Raw genomic sequence first — 27220 nt, 5'->3', positions numbered from 1 at the left:
ACCACGTCGGGTGGAGCACTCCTCTCACCAAACCTGCCGCTTCCAACTTCCTGATCTCCTCTGTGATGAAATCCTGCCTCTCGAGAGCCTGCTTTCTGACCTTCTGCTTGACGGGCCGCGCATGAGGGCAGACAGCTAGGTGGTGCTCAATCACCTCCCTAGGAACACCGGGGATGTCGGATGCTTGCCACACAAACACGTCGACATTCGCCCACAGGAAGGTGACGAGCGCGCCTTCCTATTTGCTGTCGAGGGTGGAGCCTATGGTGAAGGCCCCTCCCGTGCCATCCTCCCTGGCGGACACCTTCTTGGTCTGCGGCGGCTCGGCTCTGGATTTCTTGCTCTTGCCGGTAGAGCTCTCTGGCACGTCCTCGACGGTAGCACAGCACTCCGAAGAGGTGTGCTTGCCGGAGTGGGTGCGAGAGGTCTTGCCGGGCTTCTTCTTCCCTCCCGGGCCTTCAGCGGCAGGAGCTGGTGCCTTGACGGCAGCTGCTGCAACTACTTCCCGGTAGAGTTGGTCGGCGCAAATCAGCGCGTCCTTCTTGTCGGAGGGGACGGAGATGATGGTCAACGGCCCGGGCATATTTAGCATGTCGTAGGCGTAGTGTGATGCCGCCATGAACTTGGCTAGTGCCGGGTGGCCGAGGATCCCGTTGTAGGGCAAGGGGATCTCGGCCACGTCGAAGAAGATCCTCTCCGTCCTGTAGTTCAACTCTCCTCCAAACGTCACGGGCAGTGTGACCTTCCCCTTCGGGTGGCTCCTCCCCGGATTGACCCCTTGAAAAGTGCCCGTTTCCTCGAGGTCTCCATCAGGAATTTGCAGCCTTTTGATCACGACGGGCGAGATCAAGTTCAGGCTGGCCCCGCCGTCAACCAACATCTTGTTCACCTTGAGGTTGCGTATCGTTGGTGAAACCAACAATGGCAAACACCCGACCGCGGTTGTGCGGTCAGGGTGGTCCTCGGCGTCAAAGATGAGGGGCGTGCTGGACCACTTCAGCGGCTTCTGAGCGTCGAATGATGGCTCCGCTGCTGTAATCTCACGCGCCCACTGTTTGAGCTGGCGGTGAGAAGTATGCAACGAGGCGCCACCATCGACGCACATGGGCGCCGTAGCCTTTTGGAACTCTTGCTCACCGGACTCGTCGTCCTCGTCGTGATCATCGTCTTCTTGTTTCTTGTCACGGCCCCGGGCGGGCCTCTCTTGCTGGTTGTCCTTGCCGGGGCGGCTTCCTTGGCCGCCATGCTTCTTGTCGGATCCGTCGGCACCGTCCTGACACTTCTCCTTGTCCCGCCTCTCGTACTCAGCTTTTTGCTTCTCAGCAAGCAGCTCGACTTGTCGGCAGTTCTGGAGGTCGTGGCCCTTGGTGCGGTGGATCTGGCAGTATTGCTTGCCGGAGCTCCCTGGCTTGTCGGCAGCTGCTAAGGCCCGGCAGGCGGCACACCCGGCAATCTCCTTGCCGGGGCCGTCTGCCTTGACCTTCTTGGCAGCACCGGTGTCGTCAGACCCCTCGACGGCAAGTACGGCCTTGCCCTTGCGTTTCCTGTTGCGACGCCGGCCCTTCTTTGTCGGGGTGGCAGCGTCTTCGTCGGTAGAGTTGGTTTCCGCACCGGCGTCTTCGCCGGGGTACTTCCTTCCCTCTTCATCCCGGGCACATCTTGCGCATCTTGCGGTACAGACGCAAGGGCTCATATATACGCGCAAGCACTCACCGCTATAAGCACACACACACGCAGACCCTACCCCTATGAGCACCTTCGAGAGAGTGGGCCAGCATATGATCTTGAGATTTTACTTAGTCATTATAGGTGCCTCGTAGTCGATTGGAACGTCTCCTCCCACTGAACGCACATCGCCGAAAAATACTGAAATTAACCCAGGATAAATGCGAGCACCGGGACTTTAACCCTGGTGGGGTCGAGAAACCACTGTCCTCCTAACCATCCAACCACATGTTGGTTAGCACGACAAAATGTATGTGGTGACCGTGATGAGCTTATTCTGAAGTCCAGTGACCATATTGTGCTTTCGCTTCAAATGCAATGACCGTAAGTGTCATCAACAAAATACGGAGCATGCATCAAATGCAAAGTCCGTCAGTGTCATCAAGAAAATACGAAGACGTATCGTGAGCTAGATACCGTATGATCACCACGAGAATGTATACGGTGACCGTAATGAGCATATTCTGAACTCCAGTGACCGTATAGTGCTTTAGCTTGAAATACAGTGACCGTCATGCGTGTGTCGTGGGCATGCATACTTTTAGAGGGCCGAGAGATAGTTTGTGTGCGTACGTGAAAGTGGTGTAGAAAGAGGGGATGTCCGGTGGAGACAAGGAGAGATATGCCCTTCGTTTCTCTTTCCGTTGACTAATATTTTAGGAGAATATATAAACATTCACAATGCAGAACAAATATTTTTGGAGGCACCATGCAATTAACTTTCATGTATAACATTGTACTATTGTATATGCTTATTTTCTTAGTGGCCGATTGCGTGTGTGGTGTGGTGGGCACATCATTTCTAGTTGTGGTGGGTCAACATGAGGACTCATGGGTTGGTTCCATCCAGCGCCACATAGGTTGGATCGAGACACGTTATACGACCCATGTGGAGGACTCGGCGTACAACACGAAGCTAGCTACCAGAGTCGCGGAGGACTCTATCCCCACTGGTGATAAGCCGACTCTATATGATTTGTAACCCTAGGCCCCAAGTATGTTATAGAAGCTTGGGGGCTAGTTCATCGATAGTATACACACACGCACAATGCCTGGTATTCACGTGTACTTTGTACACACCCCTATCACTAATATACAATACCAGGAGTAGGCTTTTTCCTCAACTGCAAGGGTCCGAACTAGGGTAAAACTTTGCCTCGTATTACCATCCAGCCTAACAGTCAGGGATATCCTACCGAATGATATGATGGAATCATATCTGCCAACTACTAAGAGAGAGGTGTGTCTGGGGGGGGCAATGTGTGCGAGAGAGGCCTAAAGATAATGTGCGTGCGGGAGACACGTAGGCACATATATGTGCGTATAGAGGGCTAGTAGAGACCGTGCGTGTGTATATATGCATGTGAGAGAAATAGTGTTTTCCAAACAAGCGCGTCCCAAACCGAAACATTGTTCCCCCTTAGTTCCCCGCCTCCCTCCGTTTCCCCATTCATACTCCGTGGGCGCCAAAACGCCCTCTCCACCAGCCGTGAAACCCCAGCCTCCTCCGTCCTCCACCCCATAGCGCCCAATCCATCGCCGCCCTCCTCCATCACGCCGGAGCCGGTACCCCGATGTCGTCGTCCAACGCAACCGCAACCGCAACGCCCTCAAGGACTTAGCAGCTGAAGCTGAGGTAGAGCTGCCTCCACGACGCGGACGCGGACGTGCGCCGTACCAGAACCACTCCGACCACGCCGTCCTGCGCCTCACTGCTGCCGCTCCACTGTCGCAACCGTCCACCGCACAGGAGCTGTTCCCGCTACGCCGTCATTCACCACCTCAGATCTGCTTCCCCGCCGCTGACAGACGGCCACCGGACCACACTAAACAACTTGGCCATGGGTTCGTCCAAGGCTGCACCGTCCTCCACAACTTCTCGTTTCCGGCGAACCACAAGAAGATCGTTGGAAAAACAGAAGGAGGACACAGCACTGCCAGCAGAAAGAGGTACTCCTCTTCCCTTATTCGTGCAAACCTTACGTCTCTGCTCACACCGTATTCATCCCACGAAAGAAACTAGTTGAGCGCTTCTTACTGCATCTTCTTCGTGATATTAAATGCACAAGGTTTCCTCCCTTTACTATTTCACCTTTGCTAGAGGTCAGTAGCCTGCTTGGATTTCAATTCAGGGCAAGTTGAACCGCAATTAAAAGAAGCAGCACCCGCTTAGGCGCGCGGAGCACCTAGTCCGCCTGTTCGCCGGGGAAGCGGCGCATCGGTGTCTATCATAGGGGTGTGGGGCGCAGGAGCTGCTTGCGCCCGATCTGGAGGTCGGCGGGGCTTGAATGGATTGCCGGGGGGCGGTGCCAAGCACGGCGGTGCGGTGAGGTCGAGGGGAGGGCGCAGGCAGGGGACTGGGCCGGTGGTCGCTGCCGTTTCGAGGAAGATCGTCAACACTGACTGGCTGGAGGTAGATGAAGGCGATCTGCCCATTCTTTGTACATCGGACGGTGCAGAAAAAATTGACTGACCTATTTGTTTTCAGTCGAATGTTATTTTCATATAATCCTGTAGTAATTTAGTGTGCCATGTTGTCACATCCCTAGTTCTGGCAATGCCTGGTACTAGCATCTTGTGTTGCATCATGTCTAAGTTTTAATTAAACTTGAAATGGGGACTGATAAACCCTAGCAGCAAATGAAATACAACTAGGGTCAAATTAAATCTTTTCCATCTACCCAAAATGGCCTTTAGAAAAGTTCATCAATTTTGGAATGGGTGAAAACTTCTTCCAAAAATGATGCACACATTTCTAGGACATTTCTGGATTTTGGAGTTAATTCATACATATTTGAATTTGGACAATTAAATGCTATATAATATTTTAAATGTCCAAATAATTCCGAACTTAAGTGAGGGCTGTTGGAAATATTCGAAACAGAGCCCACAATTATTTTCAGGGTTTTTGAAAATGCCTTAGCATTTTAATTAAGTCAAAACAATTGTAGAAAAATAGAAAACAGAAAATAAATTAGAAGAGAGAGAGAGAAGTTACCTGGCCACCTACCTGTCGCGGCCCAGCTGGCCAGCCCACCAGCGCCCTCCCTGTCGTCTTCCTCCTTGGACAGTAGGACAGAGGCGTGCGCCTCGCGCGCGCAAGCACGCGCCCCCGGCCACCTCCTGCTTGCCGCCTCCCTCTGGACCTCCCGGACGACGCCACGCACGCCGCGTGCCCAACCCTCTCACCCTCGCCCACTTTCCCCTCTCTCCCGCAAGAACACGAGCTCGACCGAGCGAACTCGCCGACGCCTATCGCCGTACCCATAGCCACCGGCCACCCCTTGCCCTAAAAGCCAGTCCAGAAGCTCCGCCTCACCGCGCTGCTTCGCCTCACCGACTGAAGGGAGCCCGAGAGGTCGACAGCATCGCCAGGATCGCCGTCTTTGCCGCCTACTGCCGCACCTCGCCGTCGTTGATTCACGGGCTCCAGTGCGTCCCCGAGCCAACCGACCTACCCAACTGACTCGCGGTGAGCCCTTGAGCGTCTCCCCTCCCCCCTTTTGCTTGCTCCCGTGCCGTAGCGCCGTTCCCCGCCATGACCGAAGCCACCGTCCGCCATGGCCGTTGTTCCTGCAGCGATCGTGCTTCTCCGCTCGAACCCGTGCACCCCGCATGCTCCTGGAGCAACTAGGAGGCCAACGCCACCCCTAGCCAGCTTCCTTGCGAGCTGCGGCCCCGCATCCGCACACCTCCGAGCTCCGGCCGCCGCCCGGCTCGTCGCCGCCGCCATTCCTGGCCACCCCAGCAACTCCCACCACCACCAATGGATGCGCGCTGCCCCCAGCTAGCCGTAGGTCCAAACGACGCTCGATTCCGTGGACTACAGCGCGTTCTCGAGCCCCTCCGCCGCGGTTGTCGTCGCCGGCGGCTAAACGCCGGCCGGTTGACCGTTTTGACCGGCGGGGTTTGACCTCGTCTGCCCTGGGGTTTGACCCCTCTCTCTCACTGACGTGTGGGCCCCAGGCCACTAACTAAACTAGGTTAGTGTTAGTTTAACGCTAACTAAACTTAGTTAGTTTAGTTAACCACTGACAGACGGGACCCACAGGTCAGGGTTGACCTGGACCGTCTCCGTTGACTGTTGACGTCACCCTGACGCAATGCTGACACAATAACTCTTTTTCTGGATTTATTCTTATACATGAAATTCCAGAAAATGTTATAAACTTCAAAAATTCATAGAAATTAATCTGTAACTCCAAATGCAAAGATTTATATATGAAAATTGATCAGAAAAATCCAATCTTTCCATATGTAATGGTTTCATGCATGTCAGAACACTTTAACCTTGCTTATTAAGTGAAACAAGCTAATGCATTAATATGACTTCATATCATGGGCTTTCATTTGAATCTTTGATTCAAATGGACTCAAACCAACCTGTTTTAGAATGCATTAGCCAAAACACACCCATATTGCCATGTCATAGCATGCATCATATTGTTGCATATTTCCATGTGATGATTGTGTTCCGATGTGTCTTTCGTGGTAGGTTCTGCCTCCGAGGATACCCACGAATATCCGACTGAAGGGCAGTATCCTACTACCACTCCATCAGGCAAGCAAAACCCCCTTGTTCATTCCAATACAATCCCACTCTCTCGCTCTTGCTCTCTTTTACTGCATTAGGACAACAATGATTCATCTGTTACTTGCTGCGGTAGTTGAACCCCTTTTCCTCTGCATGACCTGTCATTGCCACAGTAAATAGATGAAACCCACTAGCATGAGTAGGAGTTGTTTGAGACCTGATGTGCCTACTCATTCATGCTTGTTTGTCATGCCTGCTACTTCTTAGAGTTGAGTCAGGTCTGATTCATCGGGGATGAATTGGAGGTGTGTGAACATGTCCTACTGTGTGTGAGCTAAGTGTGTGAACACGATTTGGTAAAGGTAGCGGTGAGAGGCCATGTAGGAGTACATGGTGGGTTGTCTCATTGAAGTCGTCTTCAGGAACTGAGTTCTGTGTTTGTGATCCATGATCAGCTACTATCACGCGTTGGGCCCGAAACCAATGGACCCTCTCGACTTATTAACTGCCCTTGTCCTCTGTCCAGGAGTTGCAAGTAGTTTCTGGTGTTTGTAGTAAGCTGGGGGCCGTGCGCAGCGCTGACCCGATGGGTGGGCTGTGTTGCGGTAGGCACGTGGCACAGTGTATCGGGCGCCCGTTTGGTGTCTCGGGAACCCTGCACACATCGGCCGTTGAGGACACCCCGACCGGATTTCCTTGCGGATGGAACCTGAATAGGCGATAATCCTGGACTAGAGACTTGTGTGGTTAGTCAGGTCGTGGCTGACTCCCTCGCCAGGCTTCCGCTTGAAGGTTGCCGAGATACACGACGTGTACATGGTGGTAAGTGGAGAGAGCGTGTGTGAAGAAGTACACCCCTGCAGGGTTATAAATGATCTATTCGAATAGCCGTGTCCGCGGTAAAGGACTTCTGGGTTGCCTGTACAGTTCGTAGACAAGTGAAAGTGGATACTCTAAAATGCGCAAGATAAGCGTGAGTGCTATGGATGGCGTTCTCGTAGGTAGACGGGAGCGGATCCATAGTGGTGTATTGAATGGTGAATATGTGGACTCATGTGCGCCACCTCAAAAGAGTTACTTGCAGTCGTAGTTCAGGTTAGCCACTGAGTCAAAGCTGGCTTACTGCAGTTAAACTCCACCACCCCCTTTATTGATACCGATGCATATGTAGATAGTTCTGATGTAAGTCTTGTTGGGTACATTTGTGCTCACGTTTGCCTATTTTATGTTTTGCAGAGAGAGACGTAAGTCTCGCTAGTACTTCCGTGTGGACTTTGACGTTTAGCTTGATACCCCAGCTACGATCTTGTGCCCTCGGCAGGATCTGGTAGATAGTCAGGCTTCTCAGCCTTTTTCATTTGTAGATGTCTGTACTCAGACATGTTAAGCTTCCGCATGTGCTTTGACTTGTATGCTCTGAATGTTGGGTCATGAGACCCATGTTTGTAATATCTCGCTCCTCAGAGCATAATGAATAAATACTTTGAGTCGTAGAGTTTTGTTGTGATGCCATGTTGTATTTACACATATCGAGCATATTGTGTGTATGATTGAAATGCTTGGTATGTGTGGGATCCGACAACCTAGTTGTTTATCCTTGGTAGCCTCTCTTATGGGGAAATGTAGTCTTGTGCTTCCATGAGCCATAGTAGTCCGCTACAGCCCGGTTCACCGGAGTCCTGCTAGCCCAGCACTACTGCTCCGGAACACTTGACTGGCCGGCATGTGATTCACTTCGTTCCTGTGTCTGTCCCTTCGGGGAAATGTCACGCGGTGACATCCGGAGTCCTGCCTAGCCTGCTACAGCCCGGTTCACCGGAGTCCTGTTAGCCCAGTGCTACAGCCCGGATTCGCACGCTGCTGACCGACATGCTCGATGTTGATTCATGTATGCCTGTCCCCGTAAGTTAGTGCCACTTTGGGTTCATGACTAGTCATGTCGACCCGGGTTCTCTATCATATGGATGCTAGCGACACTATCATATACGTGAGCCAAAAGGCGCAAACGGTCCCGGGCCATGGTAAGGCGACACCCGTGGGAATACCGTACGTGAGGCCGCAAAGTGATATGAGGTGTTACCGGCTAGATCGATGTGACTTGGAATCGGGGTCCTGACACATGCATGTTGCAGAGCTATCATATGTCTCCCATCATTTATTTCTCACCGACCTGCTATCTGCTACCTTTACACTGTACTAATTGTGTACACACTTCACCCATACTCACACTATTGTTTTTTTATGCATGGGTATTTCAGACTCTGGCGCAGTGTTGATGAATGCTGAAAAGAAAAGACAGAAGTCGCTCCAGTGTAATTCAAAGATAAGCACTAAGCGTTTCAGCGCTCTAAAGGATGCAGTGTCAGCAGTTGGAGACAGTAAACGTAGCTCTGAAGTTGATGATCTCAATTGCCACACACAACCATCCCAGGTGCTTGCTTTAACTTCGCGCTGTCAAATGTGGTTGCATGTTGCATATGGTGTCTAGCTTGTATTGCTTCCAATTTGGTTAAATTGCATCTGCTTACTTTACACATTATACCTTTGATAATGACATGCCTTCCTGTTTTTGATACATACTCCCTCCGTTCGGAATTACTCGTCCAAGAAATGAATGTATCTAGATGTATTTTAGTTGTAGATACATCCATTTTTGTGACAAGTAATTCCGAACGGAGGGAGTACTACATATGTCTATTAACCATGTTAGTACATCAAACTAATGCTCTTTTGTATCCCTCGTCAATCACTTATGATGAGACAGTCACCCGGGTGGGTTACTGTGAGACGCCATACTCGTTTGAAGAGTGCAGTGTCATCCTCCCCACATGATTCTCAAGAAACAGCAAGGCTAAATGAAGATAGTCAACGTAGCTCTCTAGTTCATGACCGCAATTCCCCCACACCACCATCACAGGTGCTTGCTCTAACTTCGCAGTGTGATATGTGGTTGCATGTTGCATACGGTGTCTAGCTTGTAATGCTTCTAATTAGGGTAAATTGCATCTGCTTAGTTTACACATTATACCTGTGAATATGACATGCCTTCCTATTTTTGGTACACACTACATCTATGTGTTAACCTTGTTCTTACATGAAACTACCTCTCTTCTGTATCCTGCATCAATCACTTACAATGAGTCACCTTTATTCGTTGCATATTGCATATTATTTCTAGCCTGTTGCCATCTATTGCTTCTAATTTGGTCAAATACATTTGTTAGGGCACCCTTTTAATTTGGCAGAGTGATATTGGTTTCATCTTTCATATGGTTTCTAGCTTGCATTGATTCTAACAAGTTCAAGCACCTTGTGCTTAGTTTACACTTTATACATCATACATGTCAATATGTCACGCCGTCCTGTTTCCATACATATTCCATCCTCCTATCATGCGGCTGCCTTACATGAAAGTAGTGTTCGTCAGTATCATGCATCAATGAGTTCTGAAGAGCAAATTTTATTCCTTTTTCTTGTGGGTTTGACTTGACAAGGCAAAATCAAGAAAGAGGAAGGGAAATAGTAAGGAAGGCGATGATGGTGGTCCTCTGCAGCAACGTAAACGGAGCATCTGTACCGATTCTCCTTGTACTGATAGTGCATTACAAGGTCCAAGTCTCCGCTCCCCTACTCCACCATCCAAGGTGCTTGCTCTAACTTGGCAGTGTGATATTTGGTTGCATGTTGCATATGGTGTCTAGCTTGTATTGCTCCTAATTAGTGTAAACTGCATCTGCTTAGCTTACACATGATTCGTGTGAATATGACACGCTTTCCTGTTTTTGGTACATACTATATCTGTCTATCACACCATGTTCTTACATGAAACTACTCTTCTTGTGTATCCTGCATCAGTCACTTATGATGGAACACCTTTAAGTTGGCAGTGTGATATTGGTTTGCGTCTTGAATATGATTTCTAGCATGTATTGCTTCTAGTTTGATGAACGCCACCTATGACGAGACAGTTAACTTGGCAGAGTGATATGGATTGCACCTTTCATATGGTGTCTAGTTTGCAGTGCTTCTAATTTGTTGAAGTGCCTTCTGCTTAGTTACCACATCATAGGTGTGAATATGTCAAGCCGTCCATTTTTTCGTACATATTCCATCCTCGTATCATGACTTTGCCTTTCATTAGAGTAGTGTTCGTCAGTATCATGCATCAATGAGTTCTGAAGAGCAAATTTTATTCCTTTTTCTTGTGGGTTTGACTTGACAAGGAAAAATCAAGAAAGAGGAAGGAAAAGAGTAAGGAAGGCGATGATGGTGGTCCTCTGCAGCAACGCAAACGGAGCATCTGTACCAATTCTCCTTGTACTGATAGTGCATTACAAGGTCCAAGTCTCCGCTCCCCTACTCCACCATCCAAGGTGCTTGCTCTAACTTGGCAGTGTGATATCTGGTTGCATGTTGCATATGGTGTCTAGCTTGTATTGCTCCTAATTAGTGTAAACTGCATCTGCTTAGCTTACACATGATACGTGTGAATATGACACGCTTTCCTGTTTTTGGTACATACTATATTTGTCTATCACACCATGTTCTTACATGAAACTACTCTTCTTATGTATCCTGCATCAGTCACTTATGATGGAACACCTTTAAGTTGGCAGTGTGATATTGGTTTGCGTCTTGAATATGATTTCTAGCATGTATTGCTTCTAGTTTGATGAACGCCACCTATGACGAGACAGTTTTAACTTGGTAGAGTGATATTGATTGCACCTTTCATATGGTGTCTAGTTTGCAGTGCTTCTAATTTGTTGAAGTGCCTTCTGCTTAGTTACCACATCATATGTGTGAATATGTCAAGCCGTCCATTTTTTCGTACATATTCCATCCTTGTATAATGACTTTGCCTTTCATCAGAGTAGTGTTCGTTAGTATCATGCATGAATGAGTTATGAAAAGCGAATTATATTCCTTTTTCTTATCGGTTTGACCTCACAATGCAAAATCAACAAAGCTGAAGGAAATTGGCAATGCATTGGATGATGGTGGTACTTCCGAGCAACTGAAACGGAGGTTCTCTACAGATTCTACTCTGACATCCTCCCAACAAGATTCGCAAGACAACGCAAGGCTAGACAGTCAACATAGCTGTGTAGATGATGAGCACATCTCCCCTACTCCACCATCACAGGTGCTTGCTCTAACTTGGCACTATTATATGTGGTTGCATCTTGCGTATGATGTCTAGCTTGTATTGCTTCTAACTTTGTTGAATTGCATCTGCTTACTTTACACATAATGCCTGTGAATATGACACGTGTTCCTGTTTCTAGAACATACGTGTACATGATGAGCACATCTCCCCTACTCCACCATCACAGGTGCTTGCTCTAACTTGGCACTATTATATGTGGTTGCATCTTGCGTATGATGTCTAGCTTGTATTGCTTCTAACTATGTTGAATTGCATCTGCTTACTTTAACATAATGCCTGTGAATATGACACGTGTTCCTGTTTCTAGAACATAAGTGTACATGATGAGCACATCTCCCCTACTCCACCATCACAGGTGCTTGCTCTAACTTGGAACTGTTATATGTGGTTGCGTTTTCTGTATGATGTCTAGTTTGTATTGCTTCTGATTATGTTGAATTGCATCTGCGTAGCTTACAACTTATACCTGCAACGATCACTTACCCATAAGACACATTTAACTTGGGACCGTGATGTAGGTTGCATCTTGCATTGTCTTCTAGCTTGTACTGCTTCTAATTTCTTGAAATGGCGCTTACGACGAGACACTTTTTACCTGATAGAGTGATATTGGTTGCATGTTCATATGGTGCCTAGCTTTCATTTCTTCTAATTTTGTTGAAATGCCTTCCGCTTACTGTTTTTTCATACATATTCCATCCTCCTATCGTACATGTGAATATGAAACGCTGTCTTTTTTTGTATATATTCCATCCTCCTATCCTGCACTTGCCTTACATCAAACTAGTGTTCGTCTGTATCATGCATCAACCAGTTATGCAGAGCTAATTTTATTCATCTTCTTGTGGTTTTGACTTCATAAGGAAATATCAGAAAATAGGAAGGAAAAGAGTAAGTTAGGGGATGCTGGTGGTCCTCCGCATCGACGCAAACAGAGACTCTCTAGATTTGCCACTGCTACTGCTAATGAAGTTGAAGTCCCAAGTCTACATGATGAGTTCATCTCCCATACTCCACCATCGCAGGTGCTTGCTCTAAGTTGACAGTGTGATAATTGGTTTCATGTTGCATATGTTGTCTAGCCTGTATTTCTTCTATTTTGATTAAATTGCACCTGCTGAGTTCATACGTTATACATGTGCATATGACATGGCGTTCTGTGTCTAGAATACACTGCATCTATCTATCATACCATGTTCTTACATCAAAGTACTGCTGTTGTGTATCCCGCATCAGTCACTCATGATTGGACACTTTTAACATGGCAGTTTGATAGTGGTTGCATCTTGCATTGATTTGTACGTTGTACTGCTTCTAAGTTTTCGAATTGCCACTTATGACAAGACACTTTTAACTTGGCAGAGTAATATTGGTTGCATCTTTCATATGGTGTCTAGCTTGCATTACTTCTATTTTCTTGAAAATCCTTCTGCTTAGTTTACACATCGTAGCTGTGAATATGTCATGCCGTCTTGTTTTTCTTACATATTCCATCCTCATATGGTTGTCTTACATCAAAGTATTGCTTGTCTGTATAATGCATCAATGAGTTTTGAAGAGCGATTTTATTCTTTTGTGTTGTGGGCATGGCTTGACATGGCAAAGTCAAAAAAGAGCAAGAAAAATAATATAGTAAGGAGTGGTGTTAGTCGTCGGGTGAAACGGAAAAGGATCTGCCGTCCAGATTCTGTTGGTACTTATAGTGTAGTAGAAGGTCCAAGTCCACCGGCTAAATCTACAAACACAGTATCACCTGCTCCACCAGCTGCAACATCCGCTTCAACTGTACCAGCATCTCAACGAGTTACTCGTTCGTTTGCTCCGGAACTGGCCAGTTCCCAAGCTGCCTTCACACCTAACACTACTTCCAAAGCACTGCTGACACAACAGGACTTGGCAAGATCAGATGAACCTCATGAGCATCAACACCAAGACGGTACCTGACCAAGTCAAGTTGCAGTTGCATGCCCCTTTATATGTACTCTCACAGTTTGATGTACACTAACACTTTCCATATTCGTTGTTGAACTAGCACCACGACGCAAGCGGAAACAGACATCAGGGATAATGCTTGACAAATTAACAAAATCTAAAGAGGAAGAATGGAGATCCATTTTGAGGCAGGTTTAAAAAGGCCATGTGATGCTACAGAGTCAGCCAAGTTAGTATCAGAGGCAGCCGTTGCCGTTAGGTGTCATGCACGTATCCTCCCAACATGGATCCAGTACAGGAATGAGAAAGACAATACCCAGTTTAACACCTTCCTTGACCATTTATCTGTAAGTAATGTTATTCATCGCAATTAGTAATATTGTCTTGCTCTGTCCCATACTTTCTAGCTTCCTCCTAATAAGACTCACATTCTTTTTTCAACAGATGAGGTTCAAGTTGGATCCGAAAGAGGATGCAACTAAACAAGCATGCACTCATGTTTTTCAGTCTGCTCTGCGACAGTATCGGTACCACCTTAGAAAATTTCAGTTTGAAGGCAAGGCTAACAATGAAATCGCCCAACATCTCCAGTGGAATATATTACAAATGAAGACTGGACAGCCCTCGTTAAACACTGGTCTGATCCAAAGTATCAGGTAGGCTATATGTATTTGATCAGACCACATATTGAACTTGTATTTATGTATATGTCTTACAAGTGTATCTTCTTCTAGGCTAACTGTTTGAAGAACAAGACCAACCGTTCTGAAGTGAAATTCCAACAGACAACAGGATCTCGTAGCTATATTGCACACTGCGAGGCTCTTGTAAATAGCTGCTACTTCCTTCTTTTTTCTGTGCCATATTATCGTATCTATATTGACTTGTTCCAAATATAGAGGAAAGCCTGTGCGGACCAAAAAGAACCTGAACCGAATGCAGTGCAAATCTTCAAGGATTGCCACACCAGCAAGATGAAGGGCAGGAGCACACCAGTTCAAGCCACTGTTGTAAGTCCTTACTCGTCCTGCCTTTGAACTGATTGGTACTGTGATGTGTTCATTTAACTACTTGGTTTGCAGCCAATGTCAGTTACTCTGTTCACTTTTATACACAGTTGTCTTAACGTATCATTTCACCTTACATGGTTTAAAAGAGATGACGGATATTCTTTTGGTCTTGATCTGTATTCTAGTTGTTATGTTCACGTGCGCACACAATGATAAAATAGCCTGTTTGTTTTATATTTGTTTGCCCATGATATGAATGATGTCATACTATGTTCATCCTACTTTAAACCATGTCTCTTTATCCTTAGATATCAACGAATGTGAGGAAATAGACAATACAGTAGGCATGCTACATGGACATATGTTCCGAAAGTGATTTTATTATGTAGTTGGCACTACAATACATGCTAATGTATTACAGTAGTTCACCAAAATAAGTTATGTATAAACGTGTAACCTACTTTGTTTGGTTTTGTCTCATTAGTAACTTATCTAGTACACTAATCTACAAGTTCAAACTTTCAGGAAGCTATGGAAAAAATGTTGAACAGCCACAACCACCTGAAGGTGACGAGGCTACCACAGGCACAATGTCACCTCTTGCTGCAGTGCGTTAGTATCTCTCCACTAACAGTGCAAAAGCACCTTCCTGCGTAATTCTGGGTTGGTTGTCAAGGTAACCTCGTCCAAATCGCCTACTGAACAAAATCTTCCTGCTAGACAGAGTGATATATCTGTGCTCCAGACACAAGTCCAATCCCTAATGGACGTCGTTTTGGAAACAAGAATAGTGGTTGACAAATGTCGTCAAGATATGAATGGTTTTGAAACCAGACTATCAGACATTCGCTTCATTGTTCAAGAGCAATGGCGGAAAAAAAGGTGAAGATCGTGCTGCTCCATCAGATTCTACAGCCTGAAACATTAGCACTCAGGTCAAATGATATGTGCTTCTATACATCTGATGGTGCTTTTATCAGCAAGGACTCTAAACTTTATGCCAACAGGCCTTTTGTTGTGATACAACATTTATGATGCTGCCAAAGGCTGCAATAATTACGACGCTATTTTTGTATAGTGTAGGTTTATCTTAGTAATGTATTCGGCCGAAAGCTTCGTAGGAGCCCAACATGCCAACATTCGCCGGGCCCATTCCAATTGGGCTAAAAACGATTATGGGCCAAAATTTGCATGTAGCCCACTAAAAATATCTAGGCCTAAATCAGCATAAGATTTCATATTTTTCTGGTAGGCCTGTGCCCATAGTGGGCCTTTAACAGGCCTAAACATAATTTGGGCCCTTAGTAACAATAGGCCATTTACAGGTGTAAATATCTCGAGCCCATAAAAAACATGGGCCTTTAAAAGACCGAAAGTGAGATTGGGCCCATTTACGATGCGGATCTTTCATAGGCCGAAATTCGGACGGGCCGTAAATGCGCCGACCTAATACACGGGCCTTTAATAGGCCGAAAGTTTGGTCGGGCTAGATTATCGTCATTTTTATATGGGCCGTTAATGGGCCCGATGTGACGTTGGGCCACATATGGCCCATGGATTTCGTCCGACGTTAACAGGCCGAAAATCACAACAGGCCGAAAGTGGCCCAAATCTATAGTGGGCCTCTAACAGGCCGAATGTCAGACATGGCCGAATAGGACCCAAATCCTTCACGGTCGTTTATGGGCCGAAAGTTTCAATGGCCTGTAAATGGGCCCAAATGAAGCAGGACCTTTAACAGGCCAGAAATATACCGGGCCATAATTCGGCCCATACACTTAGCGGACTGTTAACGGGCCAGAAGTGACCATGGGCCGCGATGATGACAAGTTTAGGACAGGCCATTAACGGGCTGATTTCACACTAGCCGTACTGGCCTTAACTGAGAATGTTGGGCCTTTAGCTAGGCCGGCCCATTATGGTCCGCAAAATCTCGCGGGCCTTTAGCTGGGCCGGCCCATTATGGCCTGCAAAATCTCATGGGCCTTTAGCTGGGCCGGCCCATTATGATAGGCAAAATCTCGTGGGCCTTTTGCTGGGCTGGCCCATTATGGACCGCAAAATCTTGTGGGCCTTTAGTTGGGCCGACCCATTTAAACTTTATGGGCCGGTCCACGTGGCAACATATCATAGGCGCATCTCACCCATTGGATGAGTGACACCTGTGCCAACGCAGAGCTGACACGTGTTTCCGTCAGCCAATCAGAATTTTACACGTCGGAAATCCCCATTGGTCCGGGCTGTTAACGGGTTATCGGATCCAAAACCGGACCCGGTAGCTTAACGGCGTTCCGTTACGATGGATGCCATGTGTCGGTGACCCTTGACGAAAGCACTTCTGTGACGCGCGATTTATCGTCATGGAAGTGGACACTTCCGTGATGATAATTTTGGTAATGTCATGGAACACTTCTACGACAGCACAGGTATGACTATCTTCATTCTGTCATAAATTTGTCATGGATGTACATGCATGACAAAAAACGTGACCTACTATGACAAACACGTATCATCACGGAAGTGTATTTTTTTGTAGTGTTATAAAGATGCTCTACAGGTGTCTCCGAAGGTATTTGTTGGGTTGTCATAGATCGAGATTAGGATTTGTCACTCCGTGTTTCAGATAGGTATCTCTGGGCCCTCTCGGTAATGCTCATCACTATAAGCCTTGCAAGCAATGTGACTAATGAGTTAGTTGCGGGATGAAGTATTACGAAACGAGTACAGAGACTTGCCGGTAACGAGATTGAACTAGGTATGATGATACCGACGATCGAATCTCGGGCAAGTAACATACCAATGACAAAGGGAACAACGTATGTTGTTATGCGGTTTGACCGATAAAGATCTTCGTAGAATATGTAGGAGCCAATATGAGCATCCAGGTTCCGCTATTGGTTATTGACCGGAGATGTGTCTCGGTCATGTCTACGTAGTTCTCGAACCCGTAGGGTCCGCACGCTTAACGTTCGATGACGATTTATATTATATGAGTTATGTGTTTTGATGACCGAAGTTTTTTCGAATTCCCGGATGAGATCACATACGTGACGAGGAGTCTCGAAATAGTCGAGACATAAAGATTGATATATTGGACCATGTTATTCGTACACCGGAAGTGTTCCGGATGGTTTCGGGTAAAAGCGGAGTGCCGGAGGGGTTACCGAAACCCCCCGGGGGAACTAGTGGGCCACCATGGGCCTTATTGGAGAGAGAGGAGGGCAGCCAGGGCAGGCCGCCCCCCCTTAGCAGTGCGAATTGGACAAGGGAAGGGTGATACGTCTCCAACGTATCTATAATTTTTGATTGTTCAATGCTATTATATATTCTGTTTTGGATGTTTAATGGGCTTTATTATACACTTTTATATTACTAGCAAAAGAGCCCGTGCGTTGCAACGGGAGAACAAAATCCTCGTATGCACCAAGCGACTCATTCGTGTTGCCACTTCTATCTTCCATCTTCTCCTTATGATCTTATTGTGGTTTGTGGTTTAATATGCCACTGTCCTTTAATTTCGCCCCCTCTCTTTCATTTCTCCATCAGAATCTTCACCTTCCGATGTTACCGAGGTTTATGATTTATGCCACTGTCCTTTAATTCCGCCCTTCAAATTTTTATACATTGTACATTTGACTACCTAGGAAGATCCTGCCTTATGATTTTATTGTGGTTTGTGGTTTAATATGCCACTGTCCTTTAATTTCGCCCCCTCTCTTTCATTTCTCCATCAGAATCTTCACCTTCCGATGTTACCGAGGTTTATGATTTATGCCACTGTCCTTTAATTTCGCCCTTCAAATTTTTATACATTGTGCATTTGACTACCTAGGAAGATCCTGCTATATGTCTAAGTTTAGTAGTAACGAAAATGTACCAAATTAAACCATGCAAGTCACACACCATATATAACAGTAATATTTCTAAGCGCATCAAGCAAATTACTTTGTTAAACAGAGTAACCACACAGGAAAATATATAAAATCACGAAGATGCACACTATTACAATAATTCTGTTGTGGTGAAATTAATAACAAAAAATGATTGTGGAATTGGGAGGAGATGAGAAAGATAAGAACAGTTTGATATTGTGCATTGTACATTGTACATTTTACTGATTAAGGAGTTACATGTTCCCGATTCAACTCGGAAGGGAGATCACAGTCAGCCAGAACAGCTAAAGCTCTCTAGTGTTGTTACTTCTCAGTCTACAGTAGATTTTTTAGGTACACAAATATACTCAGATGCAGCTTGGTCGTTGGAGCCAGGACAAGCTGTAGCAAAGGCGGACATAGGTGTTTTCTTACAAATTAACGGGCAACATACCGAACATGTATACATCTCTGCTGTGTGGCCACCAGTAGCATCAGCTCTGCAGGTAGAGAAGCTTATGGACTGCTGTTGGCGGTGAAGATTGCAGCTCAACTACATGTGTAGGATCCGAAGTTTTTGACAGACTCTGCCGTGCTTGCCTCAGCTGTTGTAGAAACTGATGTTACTAAAGCAGGTCCGTGGGCTATCCGGCCAATCTTAGCTGCTATCCAGACCACGCCTACATTTCATCCATGCAGAATACTCAAAGTGCACAGGAGCCTGAATTTGAAGGCACACCATCAGTCTAGACTTGCTGTCAAAGTGCAAGATAAACCTTTCAGCTCTACTTGCCTACATTCAGATCAAGGTTTAGATACTAATCTGGAACGATGTCCTACCTGTAATGAGCTATCAGCAATGAGTGCTCAGCCACTCGAGCTGCTATTTGTAAAGTGTGCTTAATGCCATATTAATAAAATCCTTCTGTTAAAAAAATCAAACTTAATTAGTGTGCCTAACTTTCAGGTTAGTGTGTGGTTACAAATATTCCAACTACGTAACTGACCCTGAGTATGATACTCTTTGACTTCTCCAGTATAGACTAATTAATAGTACAATAATATTTGCATGATGCAAACGTATAGAACTCCTTAATACAAAAAGATTAGATAATCCCTATTAATTTACCATGTTAGCACTTACAAAACCTACCCTGTATTGCTTGCCGCTGGCAGCACCGAATATGGACATGCCTGCCGCTCCAATCGTAATAATATTAGCTGAAGGAGCTTCTATCAGGTAGTCCAGGCAATGCAAGAGAAAAAATTCAAACACAATGGAAGGCATATAACAACTATTAGTTGGACGGCATCACATGCCAGTATGTCTCCACCAAGTAGATTGGATTTTTACATCCTGCCGCCGGATCGGTTAAGGGGTGATGATGATTCCAGATATTTTTCTTAATTTCTCTGTTCAAAGTAATTGTAATCTCGAGCACAGATTTACTCGGTGACACAAAACTAACTAAAAGATCATTCCTAGTTTTTTGTTCGTTTACTGACTTAAGTGTAGCATCTATGCATATTTCAGACTTGAATCAAACTGGGAGAAAAATAACTTATTTGTCCATAGGGAGCAAACAGAGAATTAAACACAGACTCAAACGTTGGACTAATATAAAGTATAGGTAACGCCTAATATAAAATACAAGCAACGCCCAACTTACAGAGATTGGACACCCAGATTAAACAGAAAAAATACATACAACTTTAGTGAACGCCCAGGTTACAAAGACTGATTTTGATTTGTAAAAAAAGGGCAAATCTCCAAGCAATATTGAACAACGTGGGCTACTATGAGTACAGGTTAATAGATGTGACGCATTTGGTTAATGGAACCTGACTACTGGTCCCTTTAATTCTTTTTACTTAATTAGCTTGATCAGCTGATAGAACACCTTCCTTTTGTTAGCTATCTAGAAAAAACACTAAAACTACTTGTGAACCCAGTGCATCTCAATCAAGATACAGGTTAATAGATGTGAAACATTTGGTTAATGGAACCTGACTACTGGTCCCTTTTATTTTTGTTACTTGATTAGCTTCAGCAGCTGACATGACACCTTCTTTTTGTTTTTCATGAATTGCAGAAGCTTAATTACTTGAGCTATCTAGAAAAAAACATTAAAACTACTAGAGAATCCAGTGCATCTCTATCAAGATAAATCATACTGTAGGTGTTGACATCTATGATCGTTTCCCCATTCATACTCTGCATTTCTGCAACTCCACTTGAAAAGGGCATGGAATCAGGAAAGGCTACAATCTTCTGATGAATATTCAATCCAATGGTCAGACTGTGGATACATTAGTGCCGAAGCGCCACAGGATAATTAGTTGCTAATTAAATATGGCCTGAACCTCAATGGACACACTTATTGTTCAAGTTTAAGGACCAACCACAACATACTGTTAAGCTTGCAAAATGGTCTTACATTATGGGACGGAGGGAGTACATGTGTAAATTTTATGAAAGCTAGAAACTCAAAGTCTTTTACACCCTATTGATCTACATCCAATGAATTATGAGGCACTCTTTCCTTAGCTACATTTCTACAACTGCCATCAGGGATGCCAGCCAACAGAGAAGCTTCTCAAATATTATTCTGAATCACTGAACCTATCTAACTAAATATGAATCTTTAAGACTTGTGTCAAACAGGGAGCAAGCAGAAAACTGTTCATGAACTTATTTGGTCATGGATTTCAATCAAACAGAGAGCAAACAGGGAATCAAACAGGGACTGGCAAACAATGGAGTAATATAATGTACAGGCAACACCCGGCATACATAGATTGGATGCTCAGGTTAAAGAGAAAAAAGTACAGGAAACATTAGTACACGCCCAGGTTTCACAGATTGTTTTTTATTGAAGCAATATCTAACAACGTTGGCCTAATTTGGGAAAAGCTGATACATACCACAACGTTGGACTAATTTGGGAAAAGATGATACATACCACAACATTGGACTAATTTGGGAAAACTGATACATACCTCTGGTGTAGCACGTTCGGACGGCGGATGTTCTTCCTCCGGCGAACTCAGCAGAGGCGACATTGGATGGCTCGGTGGCGAACTTGGCGGAGGCGACATTGGAATGCTCGACCGATGTTCTTCTTCCAGTGAACTCCACGGCGGCGACATTAGACGTTGCCAAAACCACCTTGTCCGATCATATGTGATGTGAGAAAATTGTTTGTCACAGCTGCAACATCTTTGAAGCTTTGAAAATTCAAAACCTTCAATGGGGCTTCGTGTCCCAAAACCTTCACAAATGCTCAAATCTCCTAGGCCTAGTAATTTTGCAGTATTTGCGAGCACTGAGCAGCATAATGCAGAATTGGTTTATGTCACATATGCATGAGCATAGTACACTGTGTCTTTGGACCTGCAAACCCATATCACAATGGATAAGCATGTGAGCACCAGCATGCCTGCTAAAACCGGCAATACAATTTTCATCATGTTTCTCTCTTTCTTCCTGCCTTGAGAGATTCAGATTGATGTTATCAGACAATGTTTGTGGTACAAATTCCAGCAAACTCACAATGATCGAATATTACTATGGGGAAGGTTAATTTGTGTGGTACCTGCAGTAGCCACGCCGGCGACAGGGAGGTGCAGCGTGTCGCTGCCAGCAGCACTGCCTCCCAACTTCTTGGCGTCGATGAGGTCCCCCAGCCAGACCAGGCACCTGGTGGCGTCCTCCTTGGAGCTGTTGCTCAGGTTGGCCCGCCGATCTACAAGCTCCAGCCTCCGCCGCCGCCGTTCTAAAAGCTCCAGCCGCCACCGCCGATCCTCGTCGAGCAGCCGCGCCGCCGCCAGCCGCTCAATCCGCCGCGTTGACCTCCAGCGGCGCCGTTCTGCAAGATCCAGCCGCCACCGTCGATCCAGCCGCCCCCGCCGCTCTACATCGATCAGCCGTGCCGCCCCCAGCCGCTCGAGCCGCCGCGTTGACCCTGCTCCACCTCGCCGCGCGAAAGAAGCTGTCTCTGCCCTGGCCAACGGCGGGGGACTACGAGGGCGACTGCAAGGGGATGGGAGAGAGTAGCGAGGGTTGCCGGGAGCGGAGGGATGGGGCGTGGCGGCGAAGGGAACCCTAGCGCCAGGCGTCTCTCGTTCTCGTGCGGAAGAGAGAGCCTCCGTCGAATCGTTTTTTCTTTCACTTAATAGAATAGATTAATGGATATGAAAGCGTAAATTCACGGGAAAAGCGTAATGTGACGGCCCGACAAAGTCAATCCGTGCTTTATTATTATTATTATTATATATATATATATTATTAGGGAAAGAAGATTTTTGGGACTAACCTATTAGCCGGAGGCCCAGCCCAAATTGCTGTTTTTTTTGCCTATTTCAGTGTTTCGAAAGAAAATGATATCAAACGGAGTCCAAACGGAATGAAACATTCGGGAGCGTGATTTTCGGAACAAACGTGATTCAGAGGACTTGGAGTGGACGTCAAGCAATCAACGACGAGGCCACGAGGCAGGGAGGCGCGCTTGCCCCCCTGGGCGAGCCCCCACCCTCGTGGGCCCCTCGTAGCTCTCCTGGCCGACCTCTTTCGCCTATATATACTCATATACCCTGGAAACATCATATACGGAGCCAAAACCCTATTTCCACCGACGCAATTCTCTGTACCCGTGAGATCCCATCTTGGGGCCTTCTCCGGGGCTCCGCCTGTCGGACCACGGGTTCCGGCAAAACCCTTAAGGTTCGAACTCTGGGATGCGCGCGAAGTTCTTTCCTCCCTACCGATCCACGCCCTAGATTTGCTAAGATCTTGCGGACTAACTCGACGAACTCACAACACAAAAGACACAAGATTTATACTGGTTCGGGCCACCGTTATGGTGTAATACCCTACTCCAGTGTGGTGGTGGTGGATTGCCTTTTGGGCTGATGATGAACAGTACAAAGGGAAGAACGGCCTCCTGAGATTGAGGTGTTCTTGTGCTCTGTGAGCTTGTGGGTGAGAGGATGGAAGATGGAATCGATCCCTCCTATTGTGGTGGCTAGTTCTACTTATATAGGCCCTGGTCCTCTTCCCAAATATTGAGCGGGAAGGGAGCCAACAACGGCCAATTTGAAAGGGGACAGCTAGTATAGCTTATCCTGACAAAAGTAGTCTTCGCCTGCAAAAGCTCTGGTGGTGACGCCGCCTTGGGCTCCATGGTGACCTCCGTCTTGCCGTCCTGCTGGTCTTGGTCTCGTTGCACTGATATGGAAACCTTTGCTCGATGCCTCGGTACTCCGCCCTGCTGGTCTGGTCTCGTTGCACTGATATGGAAACCTTTGCTCGATGCCTCGGTACTCCGCGACTGCGCTTGCTTCCTTAGCACCAAAGGGGAAACAAGGACGCTGCGCGCGCTGGCGCCCGCCTGGCGCCCGTCTGGTCTCGATCGTCATGGCTCACGTCACGAGGACCTCGCGAGGTTTGCCCTGCCTTGATCTCTCCGCTCCTCGCGAGCCAACCTTGTGAGGCCGCTCCTGAGGAGGTCTTGTGTCGTCCGCCTCGCGAGGCTTGGCCCCTTGCGAGGGTCTTGAATGCCTTGTTGATGAAGATGGGTCGTACGGGCCCACGCGCATACCCAGCCGTGGACCGCAGGCAGGCAAGTCTGGGGACCCCCGTTCCCAGAACGCCGACAGTAGGCCCGGGCCCAAGGCGTGCTTGGGCTTGGCTTCGAGGCGAATCCAAAGGTCAAGTGCGGAGCGCCGCAGGCCCCAAAAGCCTGCGCCTTGGTCGACGCATGGTGGTTGATTGGACGTGGGCGTCCGCTTCCCCACGCTGCCTCGGCAACTGCCTGAGTTGACAAGTTCCTGCGACATGCAAGGGAGAGCCATCATTACCTGTGATCGTGGGAGGCATCGGTTGGCCTTCTCTCGCTATAAATGGGGAGGGGGGCAGAGCCCCCGTCGCCCATCTCTTTGCAGTCCGCTTGCTTCTTCCTCCTTGCCCGTCTGCTAGTAGCAACTCCGATGGCGCCGATCCGAAGGTTCTCCGCTGAAGAGAAAGGAAAGGCTCCCCACGATGATCCAGGGCACTCCCGCCGAAGAAGAGGCCGGTCCACCACCGCGACGTTGTCGTGAGGGCGGAGGTGACGAGGCCCTGGTGCGAACGGCCGCCTCCAGGGTATCCGCTGCCCTTGTATACTCAAGCCGGGGGCTCAGGAGGGGGAAACGGCGAGCGGCGCCGCTCGCGCCGTGGCCATGGCCACCGCGCCGTGGTGACACGCGCCGTTGCCCCTGGAATCCACGCCACGGATTCCTCGCGCGACCTCGTGCTATGGGCGCCGATGCCTCTGCGCTCATGGATACGCCTCCCGTGGTTCTTCTCCGACGCGATGCCGCCGAGGGGGCCCCTTGAGCTCTGGTTGCAGCATGCCGACTGCGACGCTCCGGCGACCGGAGCAGAGGTTGAGGTGGTCTCCTCCGGCAAGATCTTCATGACCTGCGGCTGGGGTGAGGTTGCGCGGGTTTGCCGCGCTGAGGGCGCCCTCGCGATCCACTTCAACTATGACGGCGCCTCCACGCTGTTCTTCAAGGTCTTCGATGCGGAAGGCCGCCGCTTGGAGTGCTGCCCTGAAGGGGTGCGCTAGGACGGTGCGCGCCCGGCCTGCGGCTCCTCCAGCAGCAGCGACTCTTGGGTGTCCAGCGGTTCTCCTGAGCTCTATGAGACTCCAGAGATGAGCGACGATAGCTACGTGCCCCCGAGCTCTCGCCACGCTCGGAGCAGAGCCACGACGTCTAGCCGCCGCCATCGCTGATCTGGATGGGGTTGGCGCCGGCCTCCCGCGGCCCACTGTTGATGATGGCGTCGGCCCCGGGAGGGTGTAGATAGGATTCTCCTAGGTTCTCGTCCTTGGTTCCCTGTGAGGAATCCAGAAGTACCCCGTGGGGGTGTGTAAAGGATCTGTAACGTCTTTTGTCGATACTATCCTTGTTATGAGAAATTGCGAATGCATGTCCTGTTTCGGCTCGGTCTCCCCTTTCCAACCTCGCGACGGCTTGTCACTCTACACTGACAGGTCCCGGTCCCCAGGCAGGCTGCAGCCGTCGCTGGTATGCCAGGTCGTGTGCCGTGGTCAAGGCCAGGAGGTGAGCGGCCCGAGGTCCAGTAAGAGCCCCTAAGGCGCGATGCTCAGGAGGTCCCCTTTAGCGCTCAAGCAGCCGTGGTAAGGTAGGAAAGGGAGGCGACGTTGCCGCAACAGGGCTGCGGCGAGCGTGACTCCTAGGCTCCAGCGATTAGCTGGTCTGAGCGCGAGACTTATCTGTGCGGTCCGGAGTCGACTCCTCGCGATGTGCCGTGTTAATGTGTAGCTAGGCCAGGCCCATGCGAGCCTTCCCCTCTTCTCCACGCCCTCCTTTATGCTCTACGTCCTCAGGTCCCGGCCCTCGAGCGAGCTCAGCCGCCACTGGTATGCCAGGTCGCATGCCGTGGTCAAGACCAGGGGGTGAAGGCTGGAGAGCCAGTAAGAGCTCCTGAGTCGCGATGCTCAGGAGCCCCCCTTTTAACGCGCAAGCGGATTGCGTGGGAGAAGAGGGAGCTCGTGGTGCCGCCTGCTGTCATTCTCATGAGATTCCTGCGAGTCAGCACAAGGAGAAACACGGTTTGCCATTATGGTTGTCAGTCCGCCCGGTAGCTCGCGAGGAGACGAAGGAACTGAGGGCCTGGTGAGGTGACGTGCGCGGGGTGCGCCGCGAGCCAGAGCTCGACCGCTCAGATTTGTCGACGTTGCAAGGACGGACCCGTGCACAAGCGCCATGCCAGTGTGAGTAGCCCCCATGGGAGGTGAGAGTCGAGCAGGTGATAGTCATAGATAGGTTAAGCATAGGAAGCAAACTGGCTTAGGTAAAAGCAGGGAAGATACACGCCGCTGGGTCAGGCCCGAGCGGCTTGGGGATGATGCAGCCCGAGGGGCGCCCCCAGCAAGGTAAGCTAAAGACATAAGAAAAAGGGATACATGGCACAGGGACGGACCCACGTGGCCTGGGAATGAGGCAGCCCGAGGGGCGCTCCCGGCTAAATAAACTTGGAAAGTGTCACTTGGTTCTGTTGATGAAGGGATGTCGGAGCAGCTGAAGGTACGCGGTGGAGGGGTCGCTCCTCACGAGCCACTAGGGCCCTGAGCCTCGGGAGGCTCTAGGGGTCCAGGTGGTTCCCTGAGGACCGTCTCCATCTTTGCCAGGGCAGCGTGGTGCCTGGCCTCCTGAGCAGCCAGGATGCGCCGCAAGTTGCGCTGATAAGCGGACGACACGCTCGGCAGGCCAAAAGGCATGCGAACGTAGCTGTGTGGTGGGCCCTCACAGCGTCTGATGACCCACAAGTTTAGGGGATCTATCGTAGTCCTTTCAATAAGTAAGAGTGTCGAACCCAACGAGGAGCAGAAGGAAATGATAAGCGGTTTTCAGCAAGGTATTCTCTGCAAGCACTGAAATAATAGGCAACAGATAGTTTTGTGATAAGATAATTTGTAACGAGCAACAAGTAACAAAAGTAAATAAAGTGCAACAAGATGGCCTAATCCTTTTTGTAGCAAAGGACAAGCCTGGACAAACTCTTATATAGAGAAAAGCGCTACCGAGGACACATGGGAATTATCGTCAAGCTAGTTTTCATCATGTTCATATGATTCGCGTTCGGTACTTTGATAATTTGATATGTGGGTGGACCGGTGCTTGGGTGCTGTTCTTACTTGAACAAGCCTCCCACTTATGATTAACCCCTATTGCAAGCATCCGCAACTACAAAAGAAGTATTAAGGTAAACCTAACCATAGCATGAAACATATGGATCCAAATCAGCCCCTTACGAAGCAACACATAAACTAGGGTTTAAGCTTCTGTCACTCTAGCAACCCATCATCTACTTATTACTTGCCAATGCCTTCCTCTAGGCCCAAATAATGGTGAAGTGTCATGTAGTCGACGTTCACATAAGACCACTAGAGGAGAGACAACATACATC

General features: G+C 48.0%; 1 long non-coding RNA gene across 19 annotated transcripts; it reads right to left on the bottom strand.

Annotated features, from left to right (window-relative positions):
• Positions 1–18434: 18434 nt before the first annotated feature.
• Positions 18435–22413, bottom strand: LOC109758915 (uncharacterized). Of its 19 annotated transcripts, none has more exons than XR_006664419.2 (5): positions 21840–22394; positions 21244–21637; positions 19397–19476; positions 19084–19168; positions 18435–18998 (listed from the first exon to the last, which is right to left on the bottom strand). It is a non-coding gene; the product is annotated as an uncharacterized lncRNA (long non-coding RNA). The 19 variants fall into 19 exon arrangements; XR_006664415.2 differs by having other exon boundaries at positions 19397–19464; XR_006664421.2 differs by having other exon boundaries at positions 18435–18964; positions 19397–19464.
• Positions 22414–27220: the final 4807 nt, after the last annotated feature.

Source organism: Aegilops tauschii, chromosome 5, assembly GCF_002575655.3.
Source record: "Aegilops tauschii subsp. strangulata cultivar AL8/78 chromosome 5, Aet v6.0, whole genome shotgun sequence".
NCBI classification, from domain to species: domain Eukaryota; kingdom Viridiplantae; phylum Streptophyta; class Magnoliopsida; order Poales; family Poaceae; genus Aegilops; species Aegilops tauschii.
This window is presented reverse-complemented; position numbering and strand designations above follow the sequence as displayed.